At 38.0% G+C, this 26510-nt stretch overlaps 1 non-coding gene across 4 annotated transcripts in view; it reads left to right on the forward strand.

Moving 5' to 3' along the window:
- The window catches only part of LOC593587, a 79035-nt gene that overhangs the window by 16072 nt on the left and 36453 nt on the right, over positions 1–26510 (forward strand). For all 4 annotated transcript variants that reach the window (XR_004062347.1, XR_004062344.1, XR_004062346.1 and 1 more), the window contains one exon: positions 16127–16206. This is a non-coding gene — a transcript (uncharacterized LOC593587). The remainder of the gene's footprint in view (positions 1–16126; positions 16207–26510) is intronic.

Here is a 26510-nt window from a genome sequence, read left to right on the forward strand (position 1 = left end):
ATATGGGTGTTCAGATAGATTAATTCAAGTACAGAGGTGGGAATAGGGAGAGAAGAGCTGGGGGGGGGGTGGAAGACATAACATTGTGAGTACTGAGACTTTTGAAAGAAGAAATTTTTTTTACTGACAGAACAACCTGTTGGTTAGATTCTAAGCAGTCATGGTAAACTATTTTTTGGTTACCTTTAAGCCGTGACAGTATGCATTGTCTTCTGGTAATCTTCATTCACAATCTTAATCCTCTCTCCAAGATTAGGAAATTTGCAATTTTTGTCTGACTTTTAGAAAGGAAAAAGATATGAGCCAACACACACCCAACGGAGAATTAGTGAAAAGAAAGAAAGGAAAAGTTGAACCAAAGGAAAAAGGTTGGAATGAGAGAGATCATACTATTCTGATGTATATGCTATGGCATGAGTATTGTAGCTTGGACGCTCTTTTATGTAATCATCATAGATAAAGGTTTCTCTCTCCCTTCCACCTAGCCAGCATTAAGTCACTAATACCTACCCAAGGACATTTGGTCAGGATAATTTCATTTACATATGCAAATTGCATCAATTATGGTGATTACTGCCTAGCCAGGTATAATAGGTGTGAGAGCTAGCTATTGTGCTCCTACTTCAACCTCTGGGAGATGTTTTGACACCAAGGTTTCTCTTTCTTTACTCCACCTTTGACTTAGTCTTACTTTACTCCCTCTTCCTTTCACTCCTCATAAGTCCCTCTTTCTTTTATTCTCTCCATCTCTCTCTCTCTCTCTCTCTCTCTCTCTCTCTCTCTCTCTGTCTATCTATGTCTCTCAAGGTATTAATAGTTTGATTTGGTAGGTACTTTGATCAAAGAAGCGCAGCATCAAGCACTTATGTTTGTATGATGGAAGCCAGGCATTGATGAAAGCTTAAAGAAAGACTCTTCTATTTATCATCTTGGATTAGATTAAGCAGAGTTGGTTCATATTAGACATAGTTGATTGGATATTATGTCTTTCTTCAAATCTTTATTCTAGAGACCTTGAACATTTCAATGGAATTAATAAGTGCTAAGCTTTAATCAGAAACATTAATAATATGTTTGATGTGACCTGTTATACATGTATAGTATGATGCTGGAATGAATGGCTATCTTTATGGTCAATCTATCAAGGAATAAAAATGTTTATTTGTTTGTGATAGTCACATTTTAATTGCAAAGGTGTAGCCTATAACATATGATAAGAGAGAACGTGAAGTAGAATATAAGAGCTGATAATGTATTCCATCATGGAACAAGATTGTAATTTTGATTTACATGCTTGGCTATAGAATGGATAGGGTTAATGTATCAATGTACTGAGTCATATGTAGCAAGGGATGATGATAAGATGAAATAATTCTGTTTCAGTGAGACATTATTCCATACTAGGTCTCTACACCTCAATTGTCCTGTTTTGTAAAATAGAAATACTAGTCAGTTGATTCCTTATCCCTCTAACGTGTTGTTTATAACAACAAACATTTCCAGAAAAGACGGGTTGATGCAAGGGAAAGGGAAGGAAATGTTATAGAAGTTGTTTGAGATCAAGGATCAATAGAATGTGGTATCATTTCAGACTCTCTAGGCCATAAGTGACGCCTGAAATGCTGCCGCTTGTTGCCACATGATACAGAGACATCTCAAAACTGTTGCATCTCCAGCTTGAATTTCTCCCATGTTCCATTCTACTTGTCTGTGACGTCGTCTTCTTCGTCTTAGCCTGTCCTCTGACTTTCCATCCCCCTTGTTTTCCCTCCTGGTCTAATTTGCCCCTGTCGACCAGGGTTCTTTACCCCTCTACTTCCTGTAGCACTCCCTGGTGTGTTGTTGACATTAAACTCTTGTTGTTCCAGGCCAACATCTCCCTAACCCTCTCTCTCCTACTAAACCTATTCACCTCTACCAGAATTCTTAAGCACCGGCCATTTTTCTGAGGCATTTTCTTCTGTTTTTTCTCTTCTCTCGCTAAAAAAGACTATATTGCTGCATACTTGACACATCCTGGTTGTGCCTATTTGCATATAAGCACTCCCCATCCCTGTTAGTTTGCTTGATTGACAGAGAGGAGGAATGGAGAGGTGTGAAGAGATGGGGTATCATCTTGTATGCGTTGCTAGGGTGGAATGCTCCTCTCTTCATGCATATTTAGCTGCTGGCTGTTATTACCCAAGTAGCAGTGTGTGTGTAACACTTAATCCTGGATGAGAGAGAGAGTGAGAGAGAGAGCCTTCATCATTAAGGAGATATAAAGAGTGAGAAATCTTGTGGGATTATAATCAGGGAGTTAAGATGAAAGAAAGGTTAGGGGCCTTGGAGGGATCTCTCGTTGATGAGGCCGAGATGGTCATGTGACCTCACATTAGCAAATGTAAATAATGCATAGAGTTTCATTGGTAATTCCGAGAGGAACCCGGTGTGAGTAGTGATAATTGCCCATGCACACCATAAAGGCAAGGCTCAATGTGAAACAAGATTGAGCCTGGTAGAAGAAGATGAAAGCAAGCGATTCAGTCTATTCAGCTTTAATTGTCTGTGCATGACGCAGTCCATCCTCTCAAACTGTATTTCTGTCTTCTTGAAGTTTGTTTCAAATTTCATGTCATCCTTCCTTCATCACCTCCAACTGATTCCACCTTCCCATTCTTGCACTGTCGTCGTCATCATCACCAATGTGTTTTGTGTAGAAGATCAAACAAGTCATCCTGTATTCAAAGAGAAGTCTGCATCCCAGCAGTGTCCAGTCGACAGTCAACTAGGGGTGCTGAGTCACCTGACTGGTCATCTGACTGGTCATCTGACTGGTCATCTGACTGGTCATCTGACTCCTTTGCTAAACATCTTCCAAGAGGTAAAGTGTTACATAGTCTTGACCCAAGTCCCTTTGTAGAGCTGAGCTTATGATAATAAAACCTTCCTAGGTTTCGTTGTCAATGTAGATAGTTGACATCTGTTTTAGCAAGGATTTTATGAACATGGGCCCAAATCTCTAGTGAAGACGCTTGATATGCTTTGTTCAAATTTGACATTCAAATTTTTGACCACATTTTCAGCTACATACCCTTTTCTACGTATTCTGTTGCTACTGGTACATGTGTTCACTGAATTACTGCACCCCCTCAATCCTTATGTAGCTTTTTTGTTTCACAGTGTTGCTTCAGAGTTTTATTTGTGGATATTAGGGAGAGGAAACACGCCTGTCAAAAGTCAGATCTCCTGAAGGTAGTTTGAACTTGGTCAGAATGTTTAGCCGAGATTTGCACAGGTGCGGCTGTAGATGTATGCATGCTTAATGTTTCCTGTGGCAAGCCCATTCTTCTCTGATTGTCACTCTGTGTTCCTCAAAGTTTCTTCACTATGAAGGAATCACATGATTTTTTTGTTTGTGTTTGAAGGCAGTTCACAAAGTATCAATAGGAAAGAGAGAATGTAAAGATCAAATCTTGTGTCATGTGAAAGATATTCAAATAAATCAAGCTGTGATAATAAGACATTAAAACCTGGGATTTTTGATCACATGAACAAGCTAACCATGATAGTAGAGTACAACATGCATGATTACAAACTGCTCCACACTTTCCATCAATTTCAAGAAGAAAGAAGAGTAATTCTGCCGCCTCAATAAAGGAGGGAAATAGGAGAGAAAAGAATCACTTGTTTCTGCTCTTCAGTTGCTGAAAGCTAGACTTGACACTTCGTTGTCTCATCTAGTCCATTACCACCCATTGGATTTGATTATCCCTCCGTGAATTTAAATGTTTAGTTTGGAATTTCTCTGACACCCATGAACCGTCTGTCTTTGGCTGCTCTTTACTCTTGTCTTAAATGAGTTTTCTATCTCTTATCTCATGTCTTGTCTTCCCCCACTCTTTGTCAAACTTTGTTTGAGTTGGTAGCTTACAGACTTGGATCTTAATTTGACTCTGACAGCTAAACAGGTGTTGAGAGTTTCTGTGCCAGAGAGTATGTCATTTTCAACTTCTTGACTATTTCTTCTAATTTGCTGCTTGTCTCTAATCACTGGATGTTCATGAAGCCTTGATATGCAAAGGTTAAAGAAGCTACTTGTTTATGTCATGATTTGGGTATCTGTGAATTGTTGCTCTAATGAAATGTTCAAATGTAAGTTAAAAAGTATTTTAAAGAAACCGTCTAATTGCCACTGCACGAATCTTTGAAAGACAAATGGGATTGACTTGTTAAAAGTATCGTCCTCCTGATGAAAATGGTACAGGGAATACAGAGAACATTGCCAGAGACTCGAAAAAGTGATTTTTAGAAGAAAAGTGAGAAAACAAGAGATTTATGAAGAGCAACAGAAAGGGGGAGATAGAGAGAGAAAATGGGAAAGAAAGAAAGAAATAGAATAGAATGATAAAAGATGAGAAAAAGAGACATAGCAGGGGGGGGGGGGGTATGAGATGATGAGGCTAGAAACGGCTGATGTCTGCTCTCTGAATTCTACATCACATCATGCATGAATCTGCCTTCCTGTTTTAATTGACTCTAAAAGGTCATGTTCGCAGATTTTGTTTCTTTTGCATTACAAATCAGATTAAATATTCTGATGTATTTCTTTGGCAGCTCATGAAGAAGACCACTTCCATTTTTTTGTTCTGTCTTTTCGTAGAAAGATTAAATTGTGCTTTGGCATGTCTTTCTCGCTCACTCTCTACCTTTCCATTCTAATTTGTCTAATTTGACATTTTCACACCAGACCAGTGTAGAAGAGAAATCAAATGTCCTCTTCAGCTGGCATGTGTCTTAATGGAATTTGGTTTTTACAGGAGTGCATGCCTCCTTCCTTCTATTCAAAGAAATGAATTCCTATTTTTAGACTATGTACACATCAGTTGTACCTCCATTATTTAAGACTCTCCTTTGGAATCAGACTCTCAAAACTTCCTTTGTATGTTGCGGTGCATTTACTTTTCATTCAAAAAATTGTAAGATAATGTTTAAAATAATGAATAAAATGAGCAAACCGTAACTGCACAATTTCTCTCCATTATATTTTCTACATTATTTAGTGCTTTTCCTTACATAAAATAATTGTGGAGAAGTAAATAGTCTTCAAATTTATTTGCAAACTATTGTCAAATCCAAAATCTCTTTTTTTGTCAAAGTATTTTTGATATATGTCTCATAATTGCACAGTGATTAAGTTTTACTTAAGCTACAATACAAAGAGAGAAAGAGAGAGAGAGAGAGAGAGAGAGAGAGAGATGGAGAGAGAAAGAGAGAGAGAGAGAGAGAGAGTTTAATGGAATAACTTGCAGCCATCAGAAAACCCCAGGTCCATCTCCATCTGGTATAAACTATAGAATGATATTATTACCCCCATCCTATCAATACGAATTAGAATGTCCTGTAAATGCTATGAATTACATATTTTCTATTGAGTTTGATTATCTGTAGGCATGTCTTTGATTTGTACACACATGCAGGTGTCACGCCCAACACCTAACTGCTTGTAACAAATTGTTTCTTTGTCCACTGTGGTCCAATCTATTTCATTTGATAGCCTTAAATGATATGGAACCCAATATTCTTAAAGTACTCTCTAGTTCAAGGGATGTTTGATTGGTTTGAAAATTACTTCATCAAAATTTGCTCCCTGTAAGCTATGCTAGTCTTTGTAGTTATGTATAGAAACTATAAACCCATCCCATTTCAAGCTCAATTAAATGTTGAACTCATTAGTAAAGCAATAGAAGTAACAAACCAAATCTGTCTTCCTACAAACCGATTCTTATCTTGAATGTAGTGCAGTTGGAATTTAGTTGTAATTAACATTTCAGCTATCGTAGATCAACAAGAGTATGTATAAGCTGATTTTCATACAATAAGATGGACATATTTATAATAGATCGAGGAAGAGCAATCGCATACATAATGCTGCAAAATTTTGTGTGTTTTTATAGAGGAAAGATAAAGCAAGCTCGAACTTGAAGTTATTAAGTGTGTTTAAAGTTAATAATTAGATTCACATATTCAGTTTATATAAATGTTTGATTTATATGAAAAACTATTAATCTGTTCTCATAATCTCAACACTTTCAGAAGTAAAGTCATTAGGTGAACATGTGATTAAATGAATTAACTTTGATTCCATATCGTCTAATAGCTCAGCCATAGAATTCAACTTTATAAAGAAGTTTGAGGAGGTGGTACGTAGTCATACCCATTTATCACATGAATAATGAGTAGATATACCTATATAGAAATTCTGTCTCCAAGCAAAATTCCATCTTTTGTCTAGATTTGATTTGAGATTTTCCCCCGGCCTCTTTCACCTGCTATTCAATAGAGAGAAAATCATTTACATAGGGTGCTAGTAAGCCATTAAATATGTTCACCAATAAGCAGTTATAGAAATACGCTGTACCTTTGTTCCCAAGATTGTAAAATTGAATAGACAGCCAATATTAGTTTGGAGAGCTGTTTTGATAAACTTTTCAATGGAAACAACTTGATTTGTTGATTATAATGTACTGGGGACTGAAATACTCAGTGATTTTGAAAAGAATTGGTGATTTGAGTTTCATAGAATTAGATCGGGGATTTGATGTACAAATGATGGTGTTGTTTGTGTTAGGTAGAGATAGTTGGGTTGAATATAATCTGTATGGTTGATTACTGCTACAATTATATTACAAGTGATATGATCAATTGCCTTCTCTTTATTACCTTCAGTCTATTTTTCTATGTAACAAGTCTTATCATCTTATGCCATTCTTTTACTGTCTCACCCCCCCCCCCCCCCTCCCCTCTCTCTCTCTCTCTCTCTCTCTCTCTCTCTCTTCTCTCACCGCCCCCCTCAATAAATTCTGTTTCTGGAGTTTCTTACCGTATGTATCTTAGCAGCACACTAGCATGACTTGGTTTTGAACCTTGGGTCTATTTGTTCCCAAATCATGTAACCACTGAGCCAGCAGAATGAGATATGAAGACTGTGTTGAATCATCTTTATCATATGACCAGACTGAAGTAGTGTGACAACATATCACATGACCTCATCCTTATGTAGATCACGTCACTCTACAACATGGCTTCTTTTTTTAGAGCGCCTAGCTCTCTTCTATTTTCCCCTTTTGAAATGTTGAGAAGATTGTGCGGTAAAGGGAGGGGTAGGTAACTATCTCTCCTCACCTTAGACTTCTAATAGTGATGAAAATTGAGAGAAAAATAATAAAAGAAGTAGTAAAGAGTAAGAGAATGATCAGAAACTTGACTCCAGTGAGAAGTTCATATGTCTTTCTGGTATTTCACCTGTTGATGACTATGACCGAGATATCTCAGGCTAGGTTCCATGGGAAATCCATACCTATTCAACTACTTTAAATTCAGAGCTATAACCATGAGAAATCAGCGTCTTTGTATCCCCCTAAACACTTCATATTGATAGATATATTAACACTGTTTGTACAAGTAACATAGAAGATTATATGACGAGCTTGGTATATTGAGCATATAGTGTTGAACCAAATTTTACTGAATGACACTTTTTTTTTCAGAGTTATTCTCTCATTTGCTAGACAAATCTTATTGATGAAAAAGTTTGTTTTGAAGTGTCTAGGTATGAGCACATTGTAATTGAGTTAGTTTGAGGCTCTTTGGAGCAATGGTGTGATTTACTCAATCTTTCCACAACATCAAATATATGATTCACCTTCTTGACCTGGAATAGAGCGATAAAGAGGGAGAGGGAGAGAGAGATAGAGAAGGGGGGGGGGGGGCTGGGAATGACTGAAAGAAACAGGGAGTTGAGGAGAAAAGAAAAGGAAAGTTGAAGGAGCGTGCGTGCCTACACGGCTGTTTTACTGGGCAGAAAACCTTTTCAAAGTTCATCTATATACATGATTCATCTTGCTAAACCATTGGACTGGTCTGATTTTATGAAGACTATTAGAGAGAGTGGTGAGCTGTGAGGATATCTAAATTATTAATGGCTCATATTGCTCATTGTCCATGTGAAAATATGCTACGGTCCACTTTATGAAGTGGTATTCTCCCGTTTTATGTAGAATGCAACCAACGTGTGAGATGTAGAAAGAGCACTATGACCAGTCTTATATTCCTACGTGTGAGATGTAGAAAGAGCACTATGACCAGTCTTAGGGTGTGTTTATCGTGTCTTGCCACTAGATATGTACATATTGAACCCCACTCTCGAACCTATACGAACGTGATTTGCAGGATGTCGCGTTTATCGTCTCTTCACGATTAAAAATAAAGGCCTTGTCTCTGCGCAGCTGCTTTGTGCCGTTTGACCAGGGAAGCAGACAGTTTCTCGGAGGTCAACTAGATGGACGAATAACACATGGCGCGCCATCTCCGAACCGGAAATTAGCCTGAGAAGGTCCGATTCGTATGTGGTGTTCAAAACAGCTTTGCGTTTATCATGTCTCAGAAACGTGATTCTGGCTGTATGTCACATTAAAAACGCACCTTTTTCGGCATTACAATATGCCCATATCTAAAGACGTTCGAAAAAGGCTTTGCGTTTATCACCTTAAAAATTTGCCTGAAAGACGTTTGAGAAACCTGATTCTAGGCAAAAATTGTCAATAAACACACCCTTATATTCATTAGATTTGTATCAATCATCTATCAAGAGCCAGAAGGGCATTCAGCCATTTATTTGACAACAATTATGAAGTGTTCTTTTCATTTTAAAATAAGGTATAGACAGACACAAGAATAAACAGACAGAGATAGGACTTCAGAGAATCAGATATAAGTAAGAGAGCTGGAGATAAGGAAAGGAAAGATATGTTTGTTCACCAAACAGAGGTTTTTGTGATACCCAAAGAGGAATTTTGAACATGTTTGGAACAAGGAATAAGTCTACAGAAGGATGGGGTATTGGAATTTAATGAGTGACATAACATAACATCTTTATATCAATTACTATTATATTTCTTAACTAAACATGGCTACTTATTAACATATTTTCCTTTTCTTTATAAATTTAATAGACAGTGATCTTATGCTTTATAAGCCTATTTGTTGAGTTATTTGTATGCAAATATTACTTACCCATTGTTTTTTCCTTTGAAATAAATAAAGAAATGATAATTGAGATGTTTATGTAATACTAATATGAAAGAAGCTAATTTTCTAAACTCACTCCAAATGTGAATTATGCAGATTTCTGTAACTCCTCTTTTTAATTAAAGTGCTATTTATTTAAAAGTGACTAAATGAACATGAACTGAGACTCAGTTCCACCTTTTTCATAATTTCTGTTGATATCATCTCACTATTCCGAGTTCATTAACATTCCAGTAATTTGTTTTTGGAATTATGAAAAAGTAATTACCTGTAGGTTTGTATAGTTTGCAGAATGCTAATCCCGTACCATGTGGTTCTCTTTGGCGGCTAGATGTTGTTGGATTTATCTGCTTATGACAAATTTAAGAAAGGATATGATCCCTGAATTTCTCAAAAAATGGAGATACATTGAAAGTATCAGTTGTGCCCTGGTATAAAATCTCCCGATCTAATTATGAGAGTTTGACACTACTAAAAAGTGTTCTTTACTAGATCCTTGATAGATCTGTTACCAGGGAGAAAAATCAATAGTTCTTTGAAACCTTTATATTAGTATCTGCAAAAGCTCTCCCTCAGGGAAGGATAATAGCATTTTATGGACATTTTATGAAAGAAAGTAAGAATAAGATATATAAAGGTTACACCTAGTAGCAGTATGAAAAGAATGATGAGCTTATAGCAATAAAGGTAAGACAGGCTAGTTCATATTCTGTTTAATTGTAAAAAAAATCACGGCAAGAAACTTTTGCAAATTGCGTAATTTCAGTGGCATGTTAGTTGTGATTGAATAATATCTTTTATAATGCTTTTAGAACTCAAATTTTTTTCCTCGTATGACTTACTTTGCACCATTGATAGAGGTGAAAAAGTGCTCTCAAAATCATTGAGAAGATATGTCACACTTGAATCGTGGTACTGAAAGAGTTAATGAAAAGGGATACTATCATTGTCATTTGTTGGAGCTGTGGGAGCTGTAGAGTACAGAATAATGAGTGTGTGGGACTGAACGAGTTAAGTGCTCAGTTAGCTTGTCAGTCTTCAGCCTGATATGAGGTGGGAGCTTATATTACCAATACCCTGATCTGGCCAGGTGACCCAAATTCATTTTAATTTTCTCTTTTTTCTCTAGAAAGTATTATATTCCCTGGCCTGTACTCTTGCTACGAATTACAAGCATAGAGACAAAAGGTGTTCCTTTGGTGAGATATGTATCTTAATCTTCCAATCACCCCCAGTACACATTTGGTTGATAATTGATAGCAATGTGACCCATCTTAGCACTTTTTCTCTCACCAAAAACCTCACTTGAGACAAACCATGATGAATAGAAGAGGAAGGCAGAGAGGTGAGGGAGAAAAGAGAAGAAAGAAAAGCAAAATGTTCTTCATTTGACCCAGAATTCTGTAAAGCCTGAATTACAATAGCTTGGGGGCAGGCACGTTAGGTAGGTAGGAGAAGGACAGTTGTGTTTTGCAATGAGCTCTAGCTGTTCAGGCTTTACCCTCTAGCAGTACTTCCAGTAATCTCTTCCATCGTTTTACCTCGAAAATGAGAACATATCGTTCTGAATAGTTCCCTTATTATTTTAATTTCAAATATAAAATCTGTCTTTTGACCTGGAATAGTACTATGATGAAGAAAACAAAATTAGAGAAGAAATTTTAGAGTATATAATAGTGGGTGTGAAATAAAGGAGAAAGGAAGAGGGTACCGTATTATTTGTTAGAGCCTCAGAAAATATGGGTAGTTGCATACAAAAACTAAACTTTTTAATTGTTTTTATATGAATTTGTATGAAGAGCATTGACTCATTATGAGATCATGTCAATTAAAATTGTGTGGTTTAATCATACTCTGCATGAGAAATGTCAAAAACATAGTTCCAGATGAAGTGAACTCTGACCTTTTCAGTGACATTCACTGGACTATGACCCCTGACCCCAAGGCCAAGGTCAAGGTTAATTAGTATGCATTAGCTATACTTCATATTATAGACTTATATAGGTTAATGGTGATGTAGGTCATCATATAAAGCCACAGTTTGCTAGATAAAGAAAAGAACTTTTCTATAACCTGAGCTTCATATGAGCGTCGCTCGCTTGATGTATAATGTCATCAACTAATCATTTAAAAATATCTTTTCAAAAAGAAAACGGGGTACTGCACTCTCTGTTATAATAATCACCAAACTCTCAGAGAAGGAAACTTGCGAGATAAAAGGATTTTATTCTTCCATTTTGCACATGTTTTGAGTAATCCTTTATCCTATTCTTGCATTATTGAAGGCAGCTTGTGAAAGCCAAAGCCAAAGACATAGGACTGATTTTGCCTTTTGTGCCACGGCCCCGTATTATCGTTGTAACCGTCAGAATGTAGTAGAAGAATAAGTCTCTATAAAATATTAATGGAGTATGATACCTCCTGGCTATGAGTGACAAATATGAAGCATAACATGTAGATGAAGCATTCCATAAAGATTCTTCTTTGTAATGGTATTCATTCTATAGTATGGGGTTAGGCAGGTGTAGGAATACATGTTAATAGCCAAGAGATTTCCAAGTGATTATGAACAAAATGGAAGAAAGAAAATTTAGAAAGAAAAGGGTGAAAGAAAGAAGTAAGCTTGAGATTGATTGAATTGAAGTGTGGCTTGCTTGTGACCAAATTCTGGCAGTGTCTATTTGCTAGTTCTCTTTGTAAGGAACATATCTTTGCTAGAAAGAAAAGAAATGAGAGAGAAAAATGAGGTCAGGTCAGAAGAGGCAAGGAATAGATATGCAAATGAGTTGGATGTGCTTTAATTGAGTATTGGATTTCAAAGTGGTTACAAGGAGCTGCGGAAGGTTGTGTCGATGATGTCAGAAAAATCACTGCCTTTCCTCACTTTCCATTTGTCACTGTCGATTCAATTTTATCTGCGTTTGTCTCGATGGAGCGTGAGCCCCCAAATTTTTGTCCGTATTTGCACAGTGGGAGCATTGATACAAGAAAAGAAAAAACTGGAATCTTGGTTGGACTTATTGCCTTTCTCCTCATGCAATCTGCACTTTTCTCCTCAGCTCATATTGACTTAGTCAACGCTGCTATCCAGCAGGCAGCAGGACAGAAAGAAAGACTCAAATTCTGCCTGCATTGCTATTGTTTTGATTTCCTCTGAGTCCCTCCGCTCATTAGGTTATGACCCGAGAAAGATCCGCGTTATTAAGCAAAAAGAAGAAGAAGGTTGATAAAGATGGCTGCTAGATCTCACGTCATAAGGATGGGTAGTGTTGGTAGAAGGTGTGTGAGTGTGTGTGTGTGTGTGTGTGTGTAGAGGCTGTAGCGCTAATTACATTGAGGTACTAATACAGTTAGGAGGGTGGTGGGTTTGAAAGGTGTCTCTTACCATGTAGAGAGGCAAGCAAACCAAGCCAAGCCAGGCCAAGGCAGAGAGAGGAACAGCCAGATTGAATAATTAGAGCGACAAGCAATTATGCGTTGCAGCTAGCGATGCAGTTATTGATTTTCACATCAATCAGATGAGTAGCAAGGAGTTGGTCTTGTTCATACCCATGTTCATATCACAGTTGTAAATGTCACCCCTTCATTCATTTATGCATTCTTTTTACCCTAGAGCAGACAGAGTTCATGTCCGATCTTCACCCCAACCATCTCATTTCCTTGACTTTGCCCTCTCTAGTTTTGTTTTCTTCCGGAAGTCCCTTACATCTGTCATTTCAAACACTGCTACGGTTTCGCTCACTTTGGTTCTCTCTATCTCTCTTCTTTTGCCTGATACTTTCTTGCCGATGATATCATATGATTCATATCATAATAACAAGTGACATTCATGTAGAGCTTTAGTTGAATCTCTCCCACTCTTCTCTCCAGAATGTCTTTTGTATTCAACTTACTTGCTATTTTACTACAAATCATTCTCATTTAGAAATTCCAAATTGCCAGTTCTCTTATTTTAATTATTTTAAGGTTATACAGAAACCTATGATGGGATTAAGGCTCTGTATAGTTAGGAACAGGGGGGAATATATTTCTTTCCTTATCCTCATACTCTTATGTTCAAATAACAATTATCACTTCTATGAAAATTGACATGTTTTTGACAGGCCTAAATACTGATATATATTATATTTGAGTTTCTACTCAATTCATTATCCTGGTTTTCCATGTTATTCTATTCAAATAATTATCTTATAAGAAGAATTATATCTAGTACACTACATGATGCAAGGGCCCTCATCATTCTCTTAATCATTATGATCTCTATCCTTTACAATCAGTCTCTCCATCTCTCTCTCTCCTTCTCTCTCTCTCTCTCTCTCTCCATCTCTCTCTCTCTCTCCATCTCTCTCTCTCTCCATCTCTCTTTCTCCATCTCTCTTTCTCCATCTCTCTCTCTCCATCTCCCTCTCTCTCTCTCTCTCTCTCTATCCCATCTTCTGAGCTCCCTCCTTTCCATACACACCCCAATACGATTAATCAATCTCTTTCTCTTCCTGCTTGACTCTCTCTGTCTCTCTCTGTGTCTCTCTCTGTCTCTCTCTCTCTGTCTCTCTGTCTCTCTCTCTCTCACACCAACTCTGTGTCTTTCTGTCTGCCTCTCTATCTCTCCCTCTCTCACTCTCTCATCGTCTACCATACTCTCCACCTACATCCCTTATTAATGTTAATTTGTCTATCCTACACACATCCCGCACCATCATTATCACTACATTCCACCCTCCTCCATCCCCACCCTCCTCCATCCGTTCCTCCTCCACCTCACCCTCCTCCCCCTCCTCATATACCCCCACAGTACCATTTATCTCTTTCCAAATCTCCTCCACTGACCCCACCCCTAGCTTGCACACCACTGAACAGGGTTGGATCTCTCCCTCCATCATTCCCCCTTCCCTTCCATGATACTCTAAAATCTTTCCATCATACACCCCTCCATCCCTCTATCACTCTATCACCCCCTCCTTTTTTTCGGTAATGCCCCAGAGTTGGGTTAATCTTTCCACCGTACTCTCCTCCATCCTTCCATTACTCCTTCACCCCCTCCATTCTTTCCCCCTCCATCCTTTCCGTAATGCCCTAGAGTTGGGTTAATCTCATCCTTGGACGCTCTCTCTTTCACCTTCTAGGCGATGATATGTCAATCACTTTAGATGACATCACAGCGGAGAGAGAAGCCACCTCTCTTCATGGGGGATTGGATAAAAACATTGGTAGCTTTCCACCTCCTCCTCCTCTCTACTCCAGCCTGCCTGCCTGCCTGCCTGCCCTCCCGCCCGCCTGCCTACCACTGTGCTTTTCACTCCCCATCACTATGTATAAATGAAACCGGTAGCATGACAGAAATGTTGATGCACAGATGACCAAAGAAAAAAAGCTAGGAGGGCAGGAGGAGTAGTCCTTTTTTTATCTCAGAAATATAGAAGGCATGAGGGTTTTAAGTGAGGCGAACTTCCCTGATCAAATTTGCGGATGAATGCCTGATAGGATTATTCACAGTCACACAGTCGGGTGTACTTTGGTCTGCCGTTAACATGATTATTTGAATCTGTCCATATAGATGGCCTCTAGGACCAAGCAGTTCTCGTCTCAATTTTCCCTCTTCTTTCTGTCTTTTTAGCGCAGTTGCACAATGCATTTAGGTTGCAATAACTTTATACATGGACAATCTTGTCTTTCCATCTTTTCATAATATATCAGGAGCGAAGAAAATAAAGGGTGGTGATGTGTGAATTAAGGGCCTCGTGATTGATGTGAGGTTAGAAAGGTTTCATTCTCTCTACTTCTCTTTTGTTTGTTCTCTAACTTGATTCAAGTCACATCAGATCATTATCAATTGATTGGACAGCAATCTGATTACAACTGACATTAGATCCAAATGACGGTCTGACATGATTACAGGTACATCTAAGCAAATCACATTGACAGCATAAAACCATCTGAATTAATTAGTATCCAAACCACAAAGAAATCTTCTTTCAATTAATAATTACATCTTCAAGTAACTATGTCTTGTTCAGGAATGATTGTAAGTAGATAAAACTAGAATACGAGGGAAAGACTTGTGTCAATTTCCTCTTCGTAAGATTTGAGATGAATAATTTTAGGGTTAGTACTTGAGGAAAGGTCTAAGGCTAGGTAGTGATGCTATGAATAGGACAGGTGAAATAACAAGTTCATTCATGATGATCTAGTGTAGAGGAATCTAACAGAGAGAGAGAGAGAGAGGGGGAGGGGGGGGGGGTGTGTATAGAGCCCTCTAGGTAAGACTGGTATGTAGGTGAGACCGGTAGAGGGGATCAGGTCAGCAGGTGGATTGAGGAAGGGGTTCAATACTAAGGTCCTCTACACATATGAACTAGTTGATTATGAAAAGGCCCTTTCAGATTTCTTCTTGTAAGTTATTTGAACAATTTCTAATAATAAAACTATTCCTATAAAATAGGTCTGTAATATTCCTATTTATTAGTTTGGTTGAGTTGAGATGACAGGCGTTCTACCAATCCCTTCCCTTCCCACCTTACTTGTAACTCGTACCGAATCATGCTCGGCCGACCTGGTTGTCAGTTGACGCGAGGCTTCTCTTTAATGTGATTTGCCAATTTGGGTTTTTGTAATGTTTCAAGTTAATGAAGTCGGTAACTTGGCTACACGCATCTGGCCCGAGAGTTATCGCCCATCGGCGTGTTTACTCTATCACCTTTCTCGCTCAGCATCGCTGCATAAATGTCGTTCATTAACGTGCACCAGGCAAAAAAGAAGGAGCATCAACAACAGCGTGGTTGTAGGAGGGGGCTTTATGCACTTTTCTGAAATCTCTCCTCGGTCTCCATTTTCCTTCCTCTTACATGGGAGTAAATCTAATTCTTTTTACCCCACACTGGTATGTTCAAACCTTGTAGCAATTACAAACCTAGGCTGAATATGTTTTGAAGTACCATAATTCAATTAATTCTCCTACTTCACCTTCCTTGCATTTGAGAATGAATAGAATCTTGACTTTCAAGATTAATGTTTATAAACTAGTCTCAATTTTACTCTTCTTTTGTATCTTTTTTGACAGTGACATTACATTGATGTGTTGGAAGGAAAGACATGGCTCTGTAAAGCTTTACATCTCTTGTTTAAAGTCTGGATAAGAAGGTAAGCTTTCATTTCATCTTCATCAAATGATGAGCCAAGAAGTATAGATTTTTAAAAAATTCAGAGAAGTTCACGTCATGATACCTTGTGATCTAATGAGAGTAGCTTCATTGCAGAAATATGTGGTTATCATTTTTCTGAGTTACATTGGGAGAAAGTGCATTAGAAAGAATAAAAGATGAGTTATGTGCCAACCTTGCTCTCTATCAAAGTGACATACTAACACTTGTCATGTCTTGTAGAGGTCATTTATTGAACTGTTATTTTCAATTTCCCTAATGCTGTATGATGTTGTGTAACAACTGAAAAGTTGCTCAGAATACGGATTGATTCACTAGAGTGCATGTTTCAGGCATGGTGAGAGCCCAGAAAAAAGTTGTTACCCTGTGCAGTTAATTTTGGAGAAATTAAATGATTCCATTGTCATCAGATGTCTAATGAAAATAGTATATGCACAACAAGCAAGAGGTAATAGCTCATATTTTCCTTAACAATGGCTTTATTTGTTATTGTTGAATTCAAGAACAAAATATTGCAAAAAAGCTTTGAACTTGTGGCAGAAGTGTGCTACAGAGATAACAACAGGCATGATGAAAATAAAAAGGGAGATTGGAAGTAAAATCTTAAGAAGACACATTCCCTGCTCTTTCTGTCTCTCTGTTTCTATCTCTCTCCGTCTCTCTCTCTCTCTGTTTATCTGTCTCTCTCTCTCTCTCTCTTTATTTATCTCTCTTCAGTGGTCATTCTATAAGTTTATTCCAGGGCATGAAGTAAATTAAACCTTGGGGCTGTGTTCTGGCTTGATAAAACAACATTTGCCTGTGTCACCATCGTCAAGTGTGAGCTGCATCTTGGGATCTAATGTGGTGGCAGTTGTGGGTTTGGTAATCAGCGCAATTAAGTAAAGCTTGGCTACAACTATTTTCTTCAAAACCTGCCATCTTGATATAAAAGATGGGAAATAGTATAGGATATTGGCACTGGACTAGCTATTGAATCCTTCACTCGGTCGCTCTCTGTCCAGTCTTGTGTTGTGTTTAGGTAAGAGTGGAACTAGGGTTAACAAAGGGAGATGTAAAACAAAGAAGGAAAATGGGGAATGAAATAAAAGCTTGAAGAGAAGAGGATCCATGGCGAGAAATAATGGTGGACTAAAAGAATATTACACAGAAACGTTAAACAATTTAATCTTAACTACACATGGTTATATCAGCTAATCACTGATTCTCAGCTGAGGTCTGGCAAGCGCCACAGCTCTTGTAAAAATGGGCAAGATTATTTTAAATTGTCCTATGATATCTTACTTTGATTAGCTAATCCAAAAAGACTTTGTGTACCGGTAAACAAAAGTTTAATTCTTAAACTGTGGTGATATGATGATGATAATCCCATATATTTGAGTTTAAGCCCCAGTCCCATATAAAGCCGGACCAGCACGGACGAGCACGGACCACTCCGGACCATCCCGGACCATGGTCTGGGGTGATCCGGGATGGTCCGGGATGTTTTGTTCAAAAAAGTGTGATGCTTTAAAAGCTACAGTCCCATATACGTCCCGGACCGTCCCGGACCATCCCGGACCCCATCCGGGGTGATCCGGGATTCGGTCCGTGTTGACGCCGTGTTGGCACCGGGGTGGTCCTGGATGGTCCTGGATGGTCCTGGATGGTCCTGGATGGTCCTGGGCGGTCAATAACTCACTCCCGGACTGCCACGGATCAACACGGACCGCCCCGGCGCCACTACGGATGACCCCGGACCCAGCACGGTGGCTACACGGATCACCCCGGATCAAACTATTGTCCCGGACCGTCCCGGACCACCCCGGCAGTTTTTGACCGTCAAAAACATCCGGGGTCGACTCCCGGACCGCCCAGGACCATCCAGGACCATCCAGGACCATCCAGGACCATCCAGGACCATCCAGGACCACCCCGGTGCCAACACGGTGTCAACACGGACCGAATCCCGGATCACCCCGGATGGGGTCCGGGATGGTCCGGGACGGTCCGGGACGTATATGGGACTGTAGCTTAACATAGAGTAATTTGAGGAAACTCCTGGGAGTTTGAATGTTGTAATTCAGAATAAAATAGGATAGTAGAATGATGAGGTGGGGGAGTGTTTCACAAAGACTAAGATCGACTATAAGTTGGATTTAAATATGGCAGGCCGTTCATGCCACTGTTTGCTCTCACCATTATGATCTTTAGATTTAAAAAAAAATCTTCAATAATGAATTATCGACAACTATAAATTCTGTAGATTTGTGACCACGATCAATTTGTATGTCCCTTGAGAGGCAAATGCCAGTAATTGGTGAGAGCAAACAGTGGCATGAACGGTCTGATATATAACAGTCCAACTTAAAGTTGATCTTAGTCTTTGTGAAACACTCCCCTGCTTTGGTTTCCGATCGAGATCTTACCCTGAACTTGACACATGACAGGCAGACTAGTGAGAATGTTCTACTTGCTCTAGGTTTGAGATGTGATGATGGTTGTAGTCATACCCAAGGGGTAAAGAAGCTTTGGTGGTAGCGCACCAGTCTCTTACCAGTCTTTCCTCTCGGCATCGGACCCTGCTAGCAACTAAACGTCTTGTGTTACGATGAGAGCTTGAGGGTCATAGCGATGGTAGCGTTCACATCGCATGCATTCATGTTGGAAGAACATGAGAGATGAATAGGCCAAGATTAAATGAAAACGAATAGTAGTTGAATCAAATAATATGTAATTTTTTGAAATGCTTCTTCAGTATGCATCTCGTTTGATCACATGACACCGCAAAAATCTCAACAAGACTAACATTTCTGACATTTCATCTTTGATTCATTTAGAGATTTTGATATAAGATGTTTGTGAGAAGCTAGTTTCAAAACCTATATAAATTATGTTCCAAAAATATTTGGGAAAATTATTCAAATTTTGTTCGTGATAGAAAAGTTCATTTTGTACATAATAAATTTGATAACTGGTAGTAATAGGTAAAGAGTAACTAAACATTGATATTTGAGAGATGCTGGGTATGTAAGTTGGGATGTAAACTCCTTAATCTTTATAGATCTTGCTATTTTATCAGTTAAAGGTAAAAGATACACTCTGGTTTGTATCAGCTCTATGGCCTACATCTAATCTTTCTTTTGATAAACCCATAACATAACCAGGCAGTATTTATTCTAGTAGAATCGTGAAAAGGTTATTATATTATTTAAGAGCATTGCATATAAAAATTAAATGATTTAGATGTATTTGGCCTTCTCATTACAAAATGTAGTGTGCTCGCATGGCATATTTTTTCACTGGGAAAAAAAAAGTTCAATTATAAGAATAAGGATAATGCATGAGAGAAGGTTATTTGAAATATATATATTCATTTTAAAATACTAGCACATATCAATACTAAGTGACTTAAGACAAGTATACTGCAAGATTTCATTATTTACGCAAATTTGCCTTAAAAATGAAAAACACTAAAGATACTATTAAAGTGATCTTCATTTTCCCTGATAAAAAAGAGAAAATATAAGGTGAAGACTTTTTTTACTAAAAGTTAGTTATATTACAGTGTAGGAGCAGCAAATAAGGTAAGAAACATTATTTATTCTTGTCCTTGTAGTGGTTACAAAACAGGAGTAATATTAAACAAGAAGAGAGAAAGACTGTTAGCTACTGACAGGCAAATAAATTCATAGTGGAAGAAAAAGAAGTTGAGGTTTAAGGACATTGAAGCAATAGAAATCAAAGCAGAAACTTGATGTGTTGTATAGGTTAAAGACATTGGTGCAATCCATGACAAACACTCTACTATGATTCATACAGTAATGTCTCATTACTGGATCCTGGCTTGGAATTGATTCAAAATTCAGCGTTTCTGCCATCGGAGAGGAAGACTCGGGCGGGCGGGCGGCGGAATCAATTCTTATTCAATTTCTCAGGCAAAAAGTGACCCTCTGACCCCGATATGAGGAGGAACGAGCTGCAAGGGGTCAAGGGATAAATACAGCGGGGAGGATAGAGAGCGAGAGAGAGCGAGAGAGACAGGGATGGGATGTGGATACCAAGAAAATAAGTTATGAGTTTAAAAGGTGAAGATAAATATGATTATCAAGGGAATAAACTGCTGTATTTGACTCTAATATAATTATGACAAGGCCCATATGCACAGAAAATCTGTAGAATTGCTGTTTACAATGTATGATACTTGCTATATTTGATTCATGATGTTGTTTGTTAGTGGTATGTATTCTTTTTTATGAGACACTGTGTAGTGCAATCAAGTCTTGAAATCAAGCTGTGATTGGGTCTGGGAATCACCAAATATGGAAAGTTGAAGGAGCAGACCAAAGAGTGCTTCACCTGATACATTTCTTGCTTTAGTAAAGCTAACAGTCTCATCAGTCATTGCTCAAATTCATTTTATTCAATTGATGGTAAGAAATACAGTGAGGGATTGCTCTCTTCTATGGGAAGAGAAAAGAGGAGATTTTCTCTTCAAATAATTGTGCTCTGGAAAAAGTCAAAAAGTCTGGGCATAATTGGCCTAGATAGAAACACATCTTCGATTTTTGTCTTTGGCGTAGTTGGGTTGGTTTTGTCTTTCTGTTTTTTTTTATTAGTGGTGCTGGCTTGATGTTGCCTTGCGCCGTTCCTCCTTGTATTGTATGGCTGTGTAAAACAATCCCCTAAATACTGCATACCAAAAACATTGATTTTTGCTGAAATTGCAGAAGCCTTGATGTACTAGTTACCGCATTCTGAATCAGAAATTATGAAAAATAGGAATTGTGTAGAGAACTGATGAGAAGGACTGGACTCCATAATCTGATCTCACATTTGCAGAAAAATCTCACAAATTGTGTTGGAAATTTGTGAGATTTGGGACATTTTTTATATTTTTCTTGGCATAGAATTTCTTAAGGACCTTATGAGACAGAATTGAGATGAGCTTTAAAATTGGTAATGAAACTGTATGAACTTGCTCACAAAAGACCTTTTATTGTTGAAAGCTGGGAAGAAACCACATGCCAATTATGAGAGATTTTCTTGCTAAACTCAATTCCTTCTCAACATTCTTTTAGCCGTCCTCATCAAGGGAGCCATTTTGAATTGACCTCATAAGGTCAGAGCCAAGGAGAAAAAGCAAACAAGATTATGAAATTGTAGCTGCCTAGTAATTAGCCCTACCACTCTCTGCCTGGGGCTAGCTAGCCTAGCTCTGTTTGGATAAAGGGACAGTTGTATGTAAATGAGGAGCTGCCAATTTGAAGGAGCGTTAATTGAACAAGGATTAGACAGTGCAGCTCCCTATAGTGCGCGGAAAGGTGTTGCTAATGACTTCTTAACGAATGGACATTCCATTACAGAAATGGATGGTAGGAAAGGTTTATTCATTGTTAATACACAATAGTGTGGGGAAACAGTGTTTACCTCATTGTGCTTGAAGGCAGTCTTTAAGATTTTGATGAATACGACGTGATAAATACGACATTATCAAGATTTAGATGACATGAGGTTGTTGCTTTATGACATTGTGTTTTTCAACGGTCTTGCAGGTGCTTATTTGATTCTTAAAATCTTTTCTGAATTGGTAATGTGTAAAGCTGTTTGTTGCCTGGCATATCTTATCATTTTTTTAGTGTTTGAATAATTACATATCAATATACTACATGCATGAGGAGTTTGTGAAAGAGATTAAATAATGATTATGAGAGAAAAGGACTATAATATAAGGACTACCAAGGTTATCCACTAAACAAAAATTCAAACTTGTAAAATTAGAGAGGTGTATGTGAAGTAGGAGGCCCTTGTGGCTAGAATCCAGGGCTTGCGGGCAGGCGCTAAGGTTCTTAGATGCACCCTGATGCATTCTGAGCCATATTTGAAGCATTTGAAAAGACATTTAATGATTGATATTTTATGAACAATTTTGATGGAAAATGAATATTAACCTGTTGCTGATTTTCAAACCTATAAAATCCAAATTTAACCTGTATAAACATATTTACCCCCCCCCCCCTGTGGACCACCCTGATAATCATGACTTTAGAAGTGATTCTACATCAAGACTGCTCAGTTTTTTTCTTTAAAACTTGAATATAAATAGCCAAATCAATAGATATTGATTATTATTTTTGAGAAATGTGTTAAAAATAGTTTGTTGCAAGTCAAATAATGATAGTCCCTAAGTCAGAAGGAAATTGTATTTGTAAGCAATTATGATGGGACTTGTCAGTAATTCTGGTGCCTTTCTGATATGAAGTAAAGATAAACATTCAGTGTGTTACGCTGCAAGTTATACCCATCATAAGCCTGCCACCCTGCACCAAAACTCGGCTAGGGGGGAGTATATGAGAGGGCAGAATTAAAACGTGGAGTCACGTAGCTGCTACCATATTTTTCAGAAGATTACCCAAAATGCTAATGAGGGTAGCAGGGGTGTTATATGAGGGGTGTAGAGTTGAAGCCGGTAGATTTAGGGATCATGTAATAGAGTAGACCTGAGGCTCAGCCATCGTCTATTCTCTACAGGGTCATGTCTAATTAAACACATTTAAACAGGTTATTTTCTTTCTTTCTTTCTTTTCTCTATTGATGACCTTTCTATGGAGGGGGGGGGGTGTATCTAGAGAGATATGATAGTTTAGTAGCTTGGTGGGATAGAGAAGATACAAGTAAAGATACAGATAGGTAATGGTAGTCCATGGATATTACTACATAGGTTTCAACTACACTGACCGTGACAATGTAGTTTGTAATGTTAGATTGGAGCTTCAAGCCTGGATCATGGATCAAGTTTAGTTTGAAGTCCTTTTGATTCTAACCAGAAACTATCCTGGCCAATGTATCAGCAGAAGGGCTGAACTCTTTCAGTCAAATTGTGTAATGGGAAAAGAAAAGACTATGCCTAGATGGAAAACCAACTATTTGTTTTGTACAGGTAGTACTGTACATCAGTTACAAAAGTAGATTTGATGAGAGTGGTAGAATTAGGAGGACAGAGGGATAGAGTAAAAGAGGAAGAGGGAGAAAGAGAGAAAGAGAAAGAGAGAGAGAGAAAGAGAGAGAGAGAGAGAGAGAGAGAAAGAGAGAAAGAGAGAAAGAGAGAGAGAAAGAGAGAGAGAGAGAAAGAGAGATAAATATAATTATACCATTAGTTTTAACCTCAAAAAACCTGTGTGTAACTGATAGAAATAAAAACAAGACAAAAAGGAGATATGTAAATGTAAGAGAAATGAAAAAAAGAAAATAAAGGAAAAATAATTATTGAAGAGATTTACAACGAAGTTCAATGTAGGAATATGAGTGAAAAAAAGAAAGACGAAGAAAGATAACTAGATGACCTATTTTTGTGAAGTATTTTTCACATTTTTAAAACAATAGCATGTTATGGTATCAGATTCTAAACCTAGGTTCATAAGGAAAGAAGAAAAAACCTTGCTGAAGTGAGGGAGAAAATTTTCAGTGGTAGATAAGAGAATCAATGTAAATCCTGAAAAGAACAACACTCAGTGCTATAAATTAATGATATGAATGATTGAAATATTAGAAAGTTTGATGTAAACTGTTTGCTCAAGTCCCCTAAAACAAATCTGGGTGCAATATCATACCTCTGAGAGAGAGAGAGAGAGAGAGAGAGAGAGAGAGAGAGAGCAAGAGAGAAACCAAGGAGAGAGATCGAGCTAGGAGACAAGTTTTCTTGCCTAAACTAATGCTAATTGGTTCCCTTGAAAGTGACTATCTCAACCTGTCCCTATGTACTAAGAAAAAAAGAGAGAGAGAAAAAAAGCTAAGATTGAGGCTGAAGTCATACTGCAGCCGTCCAATCACGTCTAGAATGAGTGCAAATATGAGAGACTGGCTGCATAAATTAGACGCCCTTGACCTCGTTTCATTCTGCTTTAGTCTTGGCCAGTCAGTGCTACCATTACTGCACATACCAGGAGTCTCCCTGTAATTATAAGCTCGCCAGTTTTTGTCGCTGATTGGGCGACCAATAGGACACAACAATCCGCAGGGGGGAATAGGCCGACTTGCAGAGTGTCTGTGTATATACATACATACATACATGCCAGTGCAATTATGACCTAGCCAATTGGGGAACTCAATTTCAGTGTGGATTGGTTCTTTATCTCTGCACGAGAGAAGTCCTAGTGTTTTTTCTCTCTTTCTCTGGCGCTCTCCTTTGTCAATTCTCGGCTCGCCTCGTATTTCCCATCAACTTTTTTGAGCCGCTCAAGTTTGCAGCGTGTGTATGGCTGTAACCCTGCCTTAGGAGGTGGCTACGAGTGAAGTGATTGCGTGCTACAAGCCATCTGATAGCATTCAACTTATAGTGGAGATAACAACTTTCTTGACATTGCTTTCACTATCAAATGGACTTAACAAACTATTGGAATACCTACCTTACAGTGTGAAGTATCCAAACAAATCACAACAATTTGAGGAAAATTTATCTGGAAAAAAGTTTTGACATAGCGGAGGTGTATCGGTGGAGACGAGCAGGCCGTGTTGGATAATCATTGCTTTAGCGATATCAAGGTGAGGTAGAAAGTTAGACTTGAACCCGCAGTGAAAGGTAGCTAGTTGTAAAGAAATGTGAGATCCACTGTGAATAGACCAACCGCAGATTTCTATAGCCTCGCTCTTTCTCTCTCCCTCTCTCTCCTTCCACCCACTACCCCCTCTTTTTTCCCCTCTTGGTCATCTCCCCTTGAGTAATTCTCTCTCCTACCTCTCCGTCTCTCTGAGCTAGCTAGTACAGTGTGCGTAGAAGCATAGTCTCATTCAGGTCTGTTAGGTTACATGCCGGGGTTTGTCAGCGTGCTTGTTGGATGTGTCAATAGAGCTGCTCTTCCCCGCGACAAGTGCATGGCCTGTGAACATCACTCCTTCCCTCCTCACTCCATCTATCTCTCTCTCTCTCTCTTCACTCTCTCTCTCTCTCCTTGCCCTATCCTTCCTTGTATCTTCCTCCTAGAGGATAGAGAGATCTTGAAACAGAAAATCATCTGTGAAGAAAAGACAAGTTTACTCTCTTTCCAATTGATAGTTGATTGCCATATAGCTTGAAGGATTTTTTCAGTCTCTCTTACGGGCAAGCATATTCAGATTGTCTTGGATTTTCAGCTTTTTCTTTTCCTGCATGTCTTTTTTCCTTTTACTCTGCTTTTTGTTTCCAGATTTTAACAATTGATTTACTTAGTTTTATCATGGTGACCATTAATCCATGATTAGACCTAACTGTGCTCTCAGAATTAAAAGAAAAATCATTGCAAACATGGTAAAGAATTAATTTGATTAATTTGAAGAACAAAATTCATTTAAGACTTTCCTTGTTTAGAGAGAAAAATTAGAAGAAGGATAAATGTGTATAGTTCGATTTTGTTACATGATGGTATTGATTTCAAAGTTATTTTTTTTAACTTCAAAACTGAACTTGATTATTAAACAATCATTAAGGCAGATTGCACAGTTTAAAAGCGAACTTGCTTTCTTAAACTTCACAAAATAGATTTATGAATTGAGATATTATTTTGGTCACTAACTGTAAGTTTGGGATACATATGATATGCTGAATTAAACATAACACATTTGCATATCATTTCACATGTTTTCTTTTAATCAGTTTTCAAAACACAAGAGAGAGAGGGAATCACTATCAACATTTGGAAAAACAAAGATACTAGGAAGGAAAAACATCCAGTTTGATCACTGTATATCTTTAGTTTCACTTCTCATTTCAAGCTTTAATTTACTCTGAGATTTTCTAAAGATTTGTTTCTGAACGAATGTTTTCATTATGTCGGAAAACAATGACCCATGCATAAAACTAATTTTCAGTAAGAAAAAAATTGTCCTGTTAATAATTAAATTTTATTATATCTGTTCAGAGCCAGAAATGCATTACCTCTGTGCTCCAACAGACAATTAGTTCTTTGTTAACTGAAATATAATGTGTGGTAGTTGATCATACATTTTTGTACAGAATGATTTCTATGGAGTTGGGCGATAAGTGAGTGATTTAATGATGGTTGACCTAATTTAGAAGATTTCATTTAGTAAGAAATTAAGCTCAGACGATAAAAGAATCCCTATAATTGAATTCTTTGTGTTAGTAGAACAACACTTAACCACAAAATGGGTTCTCAGAAACCAGAGAAATGAAAGTGGTATAAACTGATCATTACGATTGAACAGAGGCAGCTCTAGATGAACCAGAGTAGTTAAACTTTGATCTCTAAAAGGATGTTTAGATTAGGGATTTTATTCAAAATCTACCTCTGAATACATACTATTGTCATG

The sequence above is a fragment of the Strongylocentrotus purpuratus genome, unplaced genomic scaffold (assembly GCF_000002235.5).
Source record: "Strongylocentrotus purpuratus isolate Spur 01 unplaced genomic scaffold, Spur_5.0 spur5_scaffold_8, whole genome shotgun sequence".
Taxonomy (NCBI): domain Eukaryota; kingdom Metazoa; phylum Echinodermata; class Echinoidea; order Camarodonta; family Strongylocentrotidae; genus Strongylocentrotus; species Strongylocentrotus purpuratus.